We start from the raw sequence: 13,736 nt of genomic DNA, 5'->3' as shown, positions 1-13,736 counted from the left end.
AAGCAGATCCAATCAAACTATCTTGGAAGCAGTGAATCAACATCTGATCGTTGTTGGTGTATCTAGTCATCTTTCAAAAAAACATCGTGAGATGGGCATTAGTGCAACTGGTTCCATTGTACTTCTCAAAATCGGGCATCTTAAATTTAAGCGGGAGCACCAAGTCGGGAACTAAGACTAGTTATGTTGCATCCATTTCATTGTGAGAGCTATGTCCTCTCGTTCATTTGAATGTCTCTCTGCACCACTTTTCAAATTCTCAGGGATCTCATTCTTGGCTTTCCTTGTTGCTTCAGGAGAGAATATATTATGATTAGTGGCAGAGAAACCTAATGAGTGGCTTGGAAGCTTGTGGGGTAAAATGTGTATCGGTGAATTTGCATGAACCATCACACATTCGGAGGCCCTCTGGTCGAGGAAATCTTCTCTTTGCCTCTTTCTTGGTTGAGCCCAGTCAATTGTACTACCATTTGGTCAACTAGATCTTTTTGATTTTGCAAGATACGATCCATGGTGGCTTTTTGCTCTTGTTCCATTTTGGCTTCCCACTCTGCTTGCATATTTTGCAAATTCTCTTCAAATTCTTTTTTCAGTTGCTCAAATTTTGCATCCATTCTCAGTACTGTGTGAATGCAGTTGCACAGTTAGAAGCACTTCCTCAAAGTCCCCACAAGATATGATTAATGTATGTAAAAATACTTAAATGGATGCTATGCATATGCAATGATGCAAAATGCAAATGCAAAAATATTGATCCCAACGATGAATATTTTAGAACAATTCTCACTAGAGATAAAAACTTTCACATTACAAGACAGTCGACTTTACAGACATGCATTTGCTTAGATGTTGAGTCTGAAGTGGATCAATGCTTCGTCTCAGATTTTCATTTTTGAAAATGATGCCTCTCAAGCATTCTGTAACCTAACTCCGTTACTACCCCGACGGTGGTGAAGTCAATGCGTCGCTCCTTGATGGTTACTGATGGAATGTTCATAGATGAGAATCTACTGTTAGATTACTCCCTGGATCAGTGGATCATCATTTCAGTCTCGAATGATGCACAATCTTCAAGTTCACTGCTTCGTCTCAGATCTCTGCATTTGGAACTGATGCCTCTCAATGCTCTAAATCCGTTAATGCCTAGTCGGTGCTGAAGCCATTGCGTCGCTCTTTGATGTGTAGCGATGACATGATTGTAGATAAAAAAATCTACTACTGGATTACTCCTGGGATCAGTGGATCGTCATTTCAGTCTCGAATTACGGATGATCTTTAAGCAAATCTCATTTTTGTGTTCTGAGCTTCTTTTAAACCTCAGTGCATGACTGTATACAAGACTGCTTGATTGAAAACTTTCACCTCTTCTTGTGAAAATTTTCTCTTGACTATCCCCTTGTGGATCAACATTTTCGCATTATGTCATGTCAATGCAATGCAATGCAAAGAATGATGAAAAATAACACAAGCAAATGAGAAAAAATAAGTTAGTAACACAAACACCAGAGAAAAATGAATTAGTAACACAAACACCAGAGAAAAATGAGTTAGTACAAATGATAATCGATAGAGTTAAAAGATGATATCTACAAATAAATATAACACCTACCTCGTCATAATATCTACCCAAACATGCTTTAATTAAATAATATTCCTGCCCGGACATGCTTTCTACCCAAAATGATTTTTTCGAGAAATTAATCATAACTGCATGGTATCTAGTTCACATGCAATAATTTAACAAAATTTACAGCTAAAAGAAAAGGTTCAGAAATGTTCATCTTTTGTGTACACTTAATTTGGGTACCTACTGATGGACAGAGGTTCGATATATCTATACCTAGGGTGATTGTTCTACAGTTCACTATATGCATGGTTTCAACACTATCAGGAAAAAGGGACTCGAATTGTCCTTGATGTCAGTGCCCCCTTGGGTTGTCAGACCCTCGATCCTCACCCATTACAGGTTTCGAACGGAATGAGTTCAATTTGAGGGGATTCACTGCTTTATACCCATACGAGGAATAAATCCCTATGAAGGTATAAGGTATGTATCCCATGGGTTAATTGATATAACTCATACGAAGAATAAATTCATACGAGAGTAAAGCAATCACCCTGACTAATTTGGATCGAAGCTCGTGTCTAGAGCTCATATTATGCAGATGCACGTGATGTGTGTGAGGAGGAGCGTACCTACCTTTGACGCAAAAGATGAACAAATAAAAAATCTCCACAAAAACTTGGATATAGCTTAAAGAAAAAATTAAAGTGTTAGTATGACAAAAAAATGAAGCAATTAAAAACTTAAATAAAAGGATCATAGATTAACTAAAGACTCGAACTCTTAAATTCGTCCACAACGACAATATGTAAGCGACCTACAGTCTGACTCTCTAAAAAAAAGTCCACAGCAGAGTCGCCAAGCTGTCATAACCTATTTTAGAGTAAAACAATTAAATATTATTTTAAAAATCGATTATGACTTTAATTTAAAAAATTGGGTGATTTGAAATTAATTGGAATTAAATTGGATCGGAGTCGCCATCGACCTTTGAGTTAGGTAGGTCGAATACCTAAAAACGTCTTTTAAAACAATTTTAAGAAAAAATCATTTTTAAGACAAAACAATTGGTCTACGTTAACAAAGATTCGATTAAAAACGGGTTCGGGGGTCGGTTACGTGTGGGGAAGGGTGAGCACCCCCACAACGCCCAAAATTGGTACTAAAATCGCTTACACATTGTAGTAAATGGTGGCATTTATGAGTTGAATATAAAGTTAAAAGATGACTTGTTTATTGAATATTGTTTAATTTGCTTCGAATTAATTAATTACAGAAAATTATTTAAATCGAAAAGAAATCTAGAAATTACCAATCCTTCATCGGGAAAGCTAAACTCGACTATTTCTTATCAATAAAAGAATATTCTACCTTCAATTATGTAAAAAATGTGAATCGAATATAACTAAAAAATGATGTTTATATACAAATAAATTGATTAAATAAAACATGAATTGAATACAAATTTGAAATTTACATTCACATAAAATAAAGTAAATTGTCACTTAAAATAACACACATCGCATCATTTGAAAAAAAATTAATTAGTAAAATATACTCGACTTATTTCAAGTACCTATGTCGTTAAAATGTCATATCGGATCGCACCACTTCGACCAAATGATACTTTCCACGCTCATTCTACGCATACGTGCTCTTGAAAAACATTCGAATAATATTAATAAATAAGGAAATAAAATAGAAACAAATATGATTACAAATGACAAGTAAAATTATTTACAACATAAAATAATAACATTTATTTAATGTTGTACTCAAAATATACAACATGCATTTGCAATGGATTAAAACAGAACAAATAAAATTTAAAGAGACCAAAACATGATTAACATCAATTTGAAGGACCGAAATAACCAAATAAAACCATAATGGACTAAAATAGCCAAAAACAGAAACTTAGGGACTAAAACAGTAAAGAACAGAAACTTCATGGGTTAAAACAGCACTTACAAATACAACAGAGCTTAAATTGTAAATGTTAAATAATACAAATACTAAAAAGAAAAAGAAAATAGCCCAAAAATAGCAATAATGACTGAAATGAAATTAACATAAACATAAAGGGTTTGAAACACAAATGATAATAAACTGGGTCCACAGTCAATATACAGTACATAATATAGGGATCAGAAACAAAAATATCCCACAAATACCATTAAGGACTGAAGTGCATTAAAACAGAAACATGAAATCCAATTAATAATTAAATCAAAAGTAAAATCGTGACTAAAATAAAATATTTAAAAATGTTAAAACCAAATTCGAATAACATCCAGAATACACAATACATTAAATCGGTGACTAAAATTGAAATAATAAAAACATATCATGCTTAAGTATAAATATCATTAAAGTACAATGACCTCAGCATAAATATATATATACACGTGCTTAAAGATAATAAGGACTAAATTACAATATTCAGAAAACAAGTGCTCAAATAAAAAGAAATAAAATGTTCATTAAATGACTTAATAATATGATTATAAAAAGCGGGGGACTAAAAGTGTAGTTAACCCACATGTATAAAACACAGAACCTTTTCCCCTAAACGCTGCCGTTTCGCATGGGATATTAAAGCCCTAAAACCAGGCTTGCTTACCCTCATCCCCTCATTTGCTTCAATTTAACCTGAGAGACAAGAGAGAAAGAGAGATTCTCACAACTCTCTCATCTAAAGAAGAAAACGGTCGTGGTGGCTGGAGGCTCCCACGACAGGCCCGACGGTGACGTATGGCGTCGCTCGGCGATCGAAGCTACAAAAATACCCCAACCGAAACCTCTAAACCCCTTAAACTCCAATCTACCAACCCCTTTTCAAAAACACCACACAGAAAAACCCTAGATCTAGGTTAATACCTTTCGAATGAACGATGAAAACCGACGGCTTTCAAGCTTCACATTGTACCTCCGATCGCAGGTAAGGGTTCTACCTCTCTATTTCTCTTTCAGTTGCTTTCTTTGTTTGGGCTCCCTCTATTTTTTTTCGATCTCTCTCCCTTTTAAAAAAAAAAACCCGAATGGTTCCCTGTATCTTCTCTCTATTTTTTTTTCTACCCTCCACCGAATGTCCCCTGATATCTCCTCATTGCTTTTCTTTTATTGCATGCTTGATGGATTTAATAAATCCCTCAGGATTTTGGACTTGATTTGCTCTTATATTTTATTGGGATTTTTCTGATTGATATATGTTTGTCATTGTTCGATGGATGGGTGGGTCACTATTTATGCATATTTGTCGACAGCAACGGGAACAGGCGGCGACAGCAGGGACTGGCGGCGGTAATGACTATCTATAGGGTTTCAGAAACCCTAGGGAGTTGACACTGGACCGGGTCAGATCCGGATTCTGGGCCGGTTCGGGTTAGCAGTCTGCTGAGTTGGGTCGGGTTGTTGGGTTGGTTGCTTGGTCTAATGTTGTAGTTGGGCTTGTATCTGTTTTGGGCCTTGGTTGGCCTGCAAAAATTTGTAATATGTAAGTTAATAATAATAATAATAATATAAATAATAATAATAATAATAATAATAAAAAATTAAATAAATAAAAAAATATCCGGACAAAAACGGGTGTCTACACACTTTATAAAGTGTTTCGTCCGACAAAGACAGAGTTTTATGAAGATTATTAGATTATTTTGATGTGGAACGTCATTCCTAAGGGAAGTTTCGTTTTTTCTTTTTATTTTTAGATTTAATATTTTTATTTTATGTATGAGTTTTTAGGTGACTATTGTTTCTTTTTTCTCTCTTTGTTTAGGTGCATTGTAATTTTGGTTCATTCTATTATTTTTATTAATGAAATTCAATTATTGTTCAATAAAAAACTTAATGAGATAAGATATTTAATTTTACAGTTAACAATTAAAATTAAATAATGATTATAAATAAAATAAATTAAAAAAATATATAATCTGAATAAAATTTAATAATATTTTATTTAAATTTGTTGATTAATAAAAATTAAGACGGTGTGAATTTTCGTAATTTTTAAAAGGAAATCAATAATTTTCGTAAAAAAAAGTTGGGGTTTTCAATAATTTTACGATCAAAAGTCAATTTTCTTACCATGCAAGCAGGGTACGAAAATACAATTTTCTAAACAAATGAGTCCTTTTGGGAACTTTTTTTTCAATAACAAACAAATGACAACCATTTTTATGCCAAGAAGATGCCATAGATTATATAAAAGAGAGGAAATATTAATCTCATTTAACTATTAAAGAAGTTATATAGATACTATCTTCTGTACATTTACATTTACGGTGTGAATTTTCGTAAATAATCCAATAATATTCGTAAAAGAAGCTGTAATTTTTTCAATAATTTTACTGTCAGAGGTCAGTTTTCTTACCATGGAAGCAGGGGACGAAAATACAATTTCCTAAACAATTTATCAATAAATTTGGGAACCCTTTTCTTCAGGAATAACTGACAAATGACAAGCATTTTAAAACAAAGAAGATGCCATAGATTCAAGGCATTCCCTCTTTCCCACAAACCAGAAATTAAAAACAGAGAACATGTCACCAAAAAACAACCCTCCATGTGACAGTGCAGGGGGTACTTTCATGTTTTTATCTATGTTTTTCAACCTTGATTGTCCTATAATCAATACTAATATTATTATTTTTCGAGGTTGTATCACTTTCTACACTAAACCACTTCAATTCAAGAAAGTGTGAAAGCAAAAGAGAAACAGAGACATAGGAAGAATCTAAGGAAGCAACGGTGCAAAAAGCGTAAAACTTTCCAACTTCAACTATAAAGAAAATCAATATCCTCGTGAAAGAGAGAGATAAGAGAGTTGTCTCCTGCGTGTCTCTCTGGGACTTCACACATTTCTGCATCTTCTTCATCTCCACGGTTGAAAGTTAAAACTTTAAACGAAAAGCTAAGATCTTTGCAAGAGAGGAGAAAAAAACTAGAAATTAGTGAAGATGACAGGGGGATCAGGGAGATTACCCACATGGAAAGAGAGGGAGAACAATAAGAGGAGAGAGCGGAGAAGAAGAGCCATAGCTGCAAAGATATACTCTGGTCTCCGTGCTCAAGGCAACTACAAGCTCCCTAAACATTGCGACAACAACGAGGTCTTGAAAGCTATTTGTGCCGAGGCTGGTTGGACCGTGGAAGAAGACGGCACCACTTATCGCAAGGTTTCCTTCCCTTCACTTCTAGATCCTTTCTTTTTCATGTTGAAATTTTACTTTTTGATGCTTGTTCTAAATTGATTTACATTTGATCTTTGATTCAGGGATGCAAACCACCTCCATTGGAGCTTGGAGGGGCTTCAACCAACATCAGTGCTTGTTCATCTATTCAACCGAGTCCAAAGTCTTCATCTTTTCCAAGCCCCGTGCCTTCCTACCATGTTAGTCCCTCATCCTCCTTATGCCCAAGTCCTACTCGTTTCGATGCCAACACCTCAACTCACCTTCTCCCATTCCTCCGCAACATTACTGCCATCCCTAACTATCTCCCTCCTCTTAGAATATCCAACAGTGCTCCAGTAACCCCACCACTTTCTTCCCCTACTGGAGGATCTAAGCGTAAATCTAACTGGGAATCCCTTTGCAACGACTCCCTAAACTCATTTCGCCACCCACTTTTCGCTACCTCAGCCCCATCGAGCCCCACAAGGCGGCAACACCGCACACCAGCCACTATACCGGAATGTGACGAGTCCGATGTATCGACTGTTGACTCTGGTCGTTGGGTGAGATTTCAGGCGGCGCCTCCTTCACCTACTTTTAACCTTGTGAAAAGGGTGGTTCAAGTTCAACATGATCATCTCCAGGGGAGTGTTGCAGAGATGGGGAGAGGGTCAGAGTTTGAGTTTGGGAATTGTAAAGTGAAGCCTTGGGAAGGCGAGAGAATACATGAGATGGTGTGGATGATCTTGAACTTACACTTGGGACTAGCAAGACCTTGTATAAAAAGATTGGATTAATTGTGCACTGCTCATAGATCATCGTTCATTCTACTCGAATGGCCTATCTTGTTACGTCTGTACAGTTTCAAGCTCGATTTCGTTGCTTCATTGCCTTGAAGCAACTTAGAGGCCATTTTGGAGGTCACTGTGGATAGTTCAATCTTCAAGTGGGATTATACCACGATTGAAGCAAGATATTTAGGGGTTTATATAAAAGTTTTCCCCTCTTTTTAATGTTCATGTTTGCATTTTTTTTCCTAATGATTTTCTTCATTTATCAACATGATTGATAGGATTCCATTTTATGGAGTAGTACATTGAGATTATGTTTATTTTCTTGTCTTGTAGAAAATACCAACTGCCGCTACTACCATTCCAAGTTTTTTTCCTAAATTATTCGTATCCAACATATATATGTTCAACATTTATGTGATTTAAGTGAAATGACAAATGAACTGAAAAATGGCAGGTCTTTAGTGACATTTTTGCGAATTGTAGGGGCCATTCTGAAATTCTGTGCAGCTTTCCCGGGGAGGGGGGGGGGTTTCCAACTTTAAAGAGCATCTTTAGAATTAATAAAATAAACCCATTCCCCCATGAGGGCTGAGGCGCAAGCCGTTCCATGTGAATTGTATTTTTTTTATATGTAGGCATGTGATCTGTGCCATGCTTGATGTTGTAATGTTCCCCCCATTAATTTCAATCTTATTTCCCGCTTATTAAGTGGTTTCCGTCGATATATTAATTTTTTAAAATAAAATTTAAAATTTTGTAATATAAAATAACCGAGTTAAAAGTATTACTCTTATAGTAAATTTTTAGAATATTTAATTTAAATAAGGGTAAATCATATAAATGGTCTCATACCTATAGAATATTACTTTGTTGAGTTTCTAAACTATTAAAGTTATAAAATGTTCCCCTGATTATAAGGTATTGATTTGTTGAGTTCCTCGAATATTAAAAGTTACAAAATGATTATTTGTTTATTCATTACGTTCCAAACTCGTCATTTTTCATTAAAAAGTTAGCGACTGTCTAAGTTGGACGTTAACCTACTGATTGAGATATGATAAAATTTGATCTCAACTATTATATATCAACCAATATGTTAACATCTAGCTTATATGATCATTAATTTTTAACAGAAAATGACGAGTTTGGAACATAATAAATAGTAAAATGACTATTTCGTAACTTTTAATAATCGAGAGACTACAGTTCACTGCTAAACTAGTGGTTGATCTACTTGTGTTCTTCAGCTTCCAGCTAAAAGATCTCTCTTTTTGGGGGTTTATTCTTTACTTTTATTTTTGTCCGAGTATATCGTTTCCTCGCTTTCTCTTACTAAATCTGTCCGTTGTATGTGAATCTTTTAGATCGGCTTGCTTTCTTAGTTTGAATCTGTTTTGTAGAGATTTATGACTTTTCATTTTGGTCTAGTTTGAACAGATCAGTGATATTTATGTGTTAATTAGGTGATCCAGTTGTTTTTGATTCGTTCATTACTCAAATGCATAATTAGGTTTGAAAATTCAATTTGTTCGATTATATCTGCATATCTGATTTTTTTCCTGTATAATCAGTAATTATTTGTGGGTTTGGTTAATTTATTTGGACTCTGATAAGAAATTGAAAGGGGTTTTCTCTAATTTTTGACTGTTATTTGTTTTATTGGTGCACATTCTGTCTTCTTTGGATTCCTTTTTCATAGTTCCTCATAGCTTCGGCTATAGATGATTACTTGAAGTCATGTCCTTTTAGATCCCATAGGGTGTATAGGGGGAGGGCTCGACAGAGTGGTGTCAAGTAGACTAGACTTAGAGTTTGTTCGTTGAATGTAGGCACATTAAATGCTAGGCTGCTAGAACTGACTGACGTACTTAGTAATAGGAAAATAGATTTTGCATTTATTCAGGAGACTAGGTGGAAAGGGGCTCGCGTCAAAGAGTGTAATGGGTACAAGTTGTGGTATTCATGCGTAGATAACGCTAGAAATGGGGTGGGTATCTTGGTATCCTCTAGGCTCAAGAAAAATGTAGTTGAAGTTTGTAGGTACCGGGATAGGATCATGATGATTAAGGTTATTATAGAAGCGGAAGTGGTGAATGTCCTTTCAGTGTACGCCCCACAAGTTGGCCTAGGGGAGGGGGAGAAACGTTGCTTCTGGGATCAGTTAGATGATGTACTTAGGAGCATTCCGGATGACCAAAGAGTTTTCATAGGGGGACTTCAATGGCCATATAGGTACTGCAACCGACGGGTATGACGGTGTTCATGGGGGTTTCAGTTTTGGTAGTAGGAACGAGGAGGGGCGTACGTTGCTTGAATTTGCTATTGCACACGATATGGTGGTCACTAACTCATTCTTTAATAAAAGAGGTGTGAACTTGATTACGTTCCATAGCGGGGGACATTGTACCTAAATCGACTACATCCTTGTTCAAAATCGGGATCGATGGGCTTGTATTGATTGTAAGGTGTACCCTAAATAGGCATGTGCATCACGACACATATTGTTGGTTTTGGTGTTCCACGTACGCCACAGGCAGAGCACTCATAGGAGGGCTAAACTTGGTAAACCTAGAATCATTTGGAAAAACTTACATGGAGCGACAGCTGATGACTTTAAGAGTAAGGTTTTGTCTAATATAGGTTTTGGAACTACAAACTCAAATAATGCAGATATGTTATGGAAAAATATGGAAAATTCCATTAGAGAGGTGGGCAAAAACACCATTGGGTTGTCGACAGGGAAGCTCAAGGAACATAAAGAATCGTGGTGGTGGAACGACGAAGTCCAAACTAAGGTGAAGATAAAAAAAACTTGCTTCAAGGAGTTTCTACAATGCAATGACGACGAAGAAAGATCGAGAGCTAAACAAAGATACAAGGAGGCAAAGCGGGAAGCCAAGAAAACGGTGGATAAAGCAAATGATAAGGCATACAAGGAAATGTACAAGAGATTAAACACCAAAGATGGATAAAACGACATCTTCAGGCTTGCAAAATCCAGGGAGATAGGAAAAAAGATCTAGGTAGCATTAGTTTTATTAAGGACAACAATGGTGATCTTTTAGTGAAAGATCATGATATTAAGAGGGTTTGATGTAGTTACTTCCTTGGCTTATTTAATGACGGTCCCTCTCCCTGTAGAGATAGTACCGATGATGGGTCAACCGACCATCATACTACAGCCAATGACTGCCCTACAAGTAGGATTGGGTTTGAGGAAGTCAAAATGGCTTTTAGAAAGATGGGGAGAGACAAAGCTGTCGGTCCAGATCAAATTCCTATCACTATGTGGTTGGCCCTAGGAGAAGAGGGAGTTAAGTGGTTGACTAACATCTTTAATAGTATTTTAGAGATTGCCAATATGCCAGAGGAGTGGAGAAAGTCTATGGTGATACCAATCTATAAGAATAAAGGAGATCCCCAACGTTGTTGCAACTACAGAGGTATTAAACTACTCAACCTTACCATGAAGCTATGGGAAAAGGGTGATAGAGGCTAGGTTGAGACAGGTTACTAGGGTTTCGGAAAACCATTTTGGCTTTATGCCAGGCAGGTTTACTACGGAGACGATTCATCTACTTCGACGGCTTATGGAGAAATATAAGGAAAAATAGAGATCTTCACATGGCGTTTATTGACCTTGAGAATGCTTATGATAGTGTTCCCCGCAATACAATCTGGAAGACATTAGAAACAAGACGGATCCCAACTGCTTATATCCGGGCGATTCGTGATATGTACTGTAGATCTACTACATACGTCAGGACTACAGTTGGCGACACTGAGGTATTCCCAGTGGAAATCGGACTCCACCAGGGGTCTGCTCTTAGCCCTTACATCTTCGCCTTGATTATGGACGACATTTATTGTGCGACACCAGACGGTGTTCCATGGTGTATGCTTTTCGTTGACGACATTGTCCTAGTTGCTGAAATAAAAACTAATCTGAATAGTAGACTGGCTACCTGGAAGACTGCTTTGGAAGAAAAATGTCTAAGGATCAATATTGAAAAGACAGAGTATTTATGTTCAAACTTCAGTGGGAACCAAAACGATGAAGATGTAGAAGTATGCATAGAATGACATGTTCTCCCCTCAAATAATTATTTCAAGTACCTAGGGTCTATGATACATAAAGATGGGGGTGTAGATGATGACGTTACACACCGTATAAAGGCGGGATGGCTAAAGTGGAAGGATGCTACTGGAGTTTTGTGTGATAAGAAGGTGCCTCTAAAACTGAAGGGAATATTTTATAGAATAACAATAAGACCAGCGCTGCTGTATGGATTAGAATGTTGGGCTATCAAGAAGGATCACGTAAGGAAGATAGAGGTCGCAGAAATAAGAATGTTTCGATGGGCATGTGGTAGGACTCTGTGGGACATGACACCAAACTCTGCTATTAGGATGTCCCTGGGGGTGGTGCCTGTATCCGAAAAATTGAGGGATGGAAGACTACGGTGGTTTGGGCATGTCCTTAGACGACAACCGTCGGATGCGATCAGGAGGGTAGAGTCGATTACAGTCGACGGTGCCAGAAGGAGAGGACGACTAAGGCGGAAATGGGAAGACTGCTTGAGATATGATTTTAAGGATTTAGCCCTTACCGAGGACATGACCTCTGATAGGAAAGTTTGGAGACTTAAGACAACGGTAGCCGAGTAGTACGGGGTAACATCCATAGGGTGTATCATCTCTGTCTTCTTTTAATGCCTTTGTAGTAATTTCCATGACTTCTACTTTTTATACATTTCTGTCATTGGAATTTATGAAGGCTTAGAACTAGGGTAACATATTAGTGTTGCCTTAGTTTAGGTTTTAACACATTTGACTTTATTCCTTCTCGTAGCTTGCTATCGTTGACTTCTGTGTATCATTCTCTTCATGTTTACTCTTTTAAATTTATCGAGGTCTTACGTTTCTGTCTATATGCAGAGATTTTAGGCATGAATTTATTTGCAGGGATATCTTCCCATTACATACGTGCATATGAAGACTGTTCAACTATGTATTTATTTATTTATACATGCATTACATTTTATCTTTATTTTTAATTTTCTGACTGCCGGAGGTCTTCCACGGAAGCTGCTCTTAGCCTGGCGTTGGGGGTAGCCTACTACCCTACCTCCCCCTTACCCTATTGCATATGGGAATAGGGATTTGTTGTTGTTGTTGTAATAATCGAGAGACTCAACAAACCAGTGTCTTATAGTCAGATATCATTTTGCAACTTTCAATAGTTGGAGATTCAACAAAATAATATCTATAGTCAGAGGACCATTTGTGTACTTTACCCTTTAAATAAAAAATAAATGGTTTATGCGAGTATCATAAAAAGCCTGCCTTTGCTTCTCAATTCACACGAATAAAACACAAAGCCCGATTACGTGAATGCTCAAATCATAACAGAGAAATTAAAATTTTGTGAAGAACATATAATACAAATACTTTTTTTATATAATTTAACAGAGTGATTAAGTGTATTTCAGATGCTGTAATTAATTTTATTTGTTATTTGAAAAAGTAAAGAAAGGAAGGAAATATAGAAGAAAAAATTAAAGAGAGAGGAAAGGAAAAAATGAATTGTATTTGTGTTTTTATTATTGTCAACATTTTGTTATTTTTTTAGTTATTTTCATAGTTAGAGTAATATAATTTTATTTAAATCTTAGTGCATGAATACTTGATTTTATATAAATCATTCATATTGATTATGTATTTTTTCAGTTTCATTTTTTTGAAGAGTTTTTATCTAGAAGAGAGAGAAAAAGAATTTTTTCAGTTTTATTAATTTTGATTTATGTCGTGTTTATATATTTCTTGAATCTTTTCAGATATTGAATTTTGTGTGTTGAATTTTAACTCGAAATCAAGCATTTGGTTTTACGCAAGGTAGTGCTCACAGGCACTAATCAATCAAAGTGACTAATAATTCAAACTGCCTTATTTTTTTCCCATACAATTTCTCTCCTTTCATCACAATGTAACAACTTTCTTCTTTTGAAAGCCTTAATGTAAAAGGTGTCCAAATTACACTTAAAGTTATTTTAAGTGCTTAAAAAAATTTTGTTAAAAATATGTGTATAACATGCCTAGCATTACATTTTTAGGTGTCTGAACCGTTAATACCGTTAAATGACACGAATCGTATATATAAAATTTCAAAAAAATTAAATACAATTTTTATTTTTTTATAAGCCT

General features: G+C 35.9%; 1 pseudogene; it reads left to right on the top strand.

The window, feature by feature from the left end:
• The first annotated feature begins 6,188 nt into the window (after nt 1–6,188).
• On the top strand, nt 6,189–7,712 carry LOC120141676 (annotated as a pseudogene).
• The last annotated feature ends 6,024 nt before the right edge of the window (nt 7,713–13,736 follow it).

This window comes from Hibiscus syriacus, unplaced genomic scaffold, assembly GCF_006381635.1.
Source record: "Hibiscus syriacus cultivar Baekdansim isolate YM2019G1 unplaced genomic scaffold, ASM638163v2 tig00110813_pilon, whole genome shotgun sequence".
Taxonomy (NCBI): Eukaryota; Viridiplantae; Streptophyta; class Magnoliopsida; order Malvales; family Malvaceae; genus Hibiscus; species Hibiscus syriacus.
Note: the sequence above shows the minus strand (reverse complement) of the source record. Positions and strands in the feature narration are given on the sequence as shown.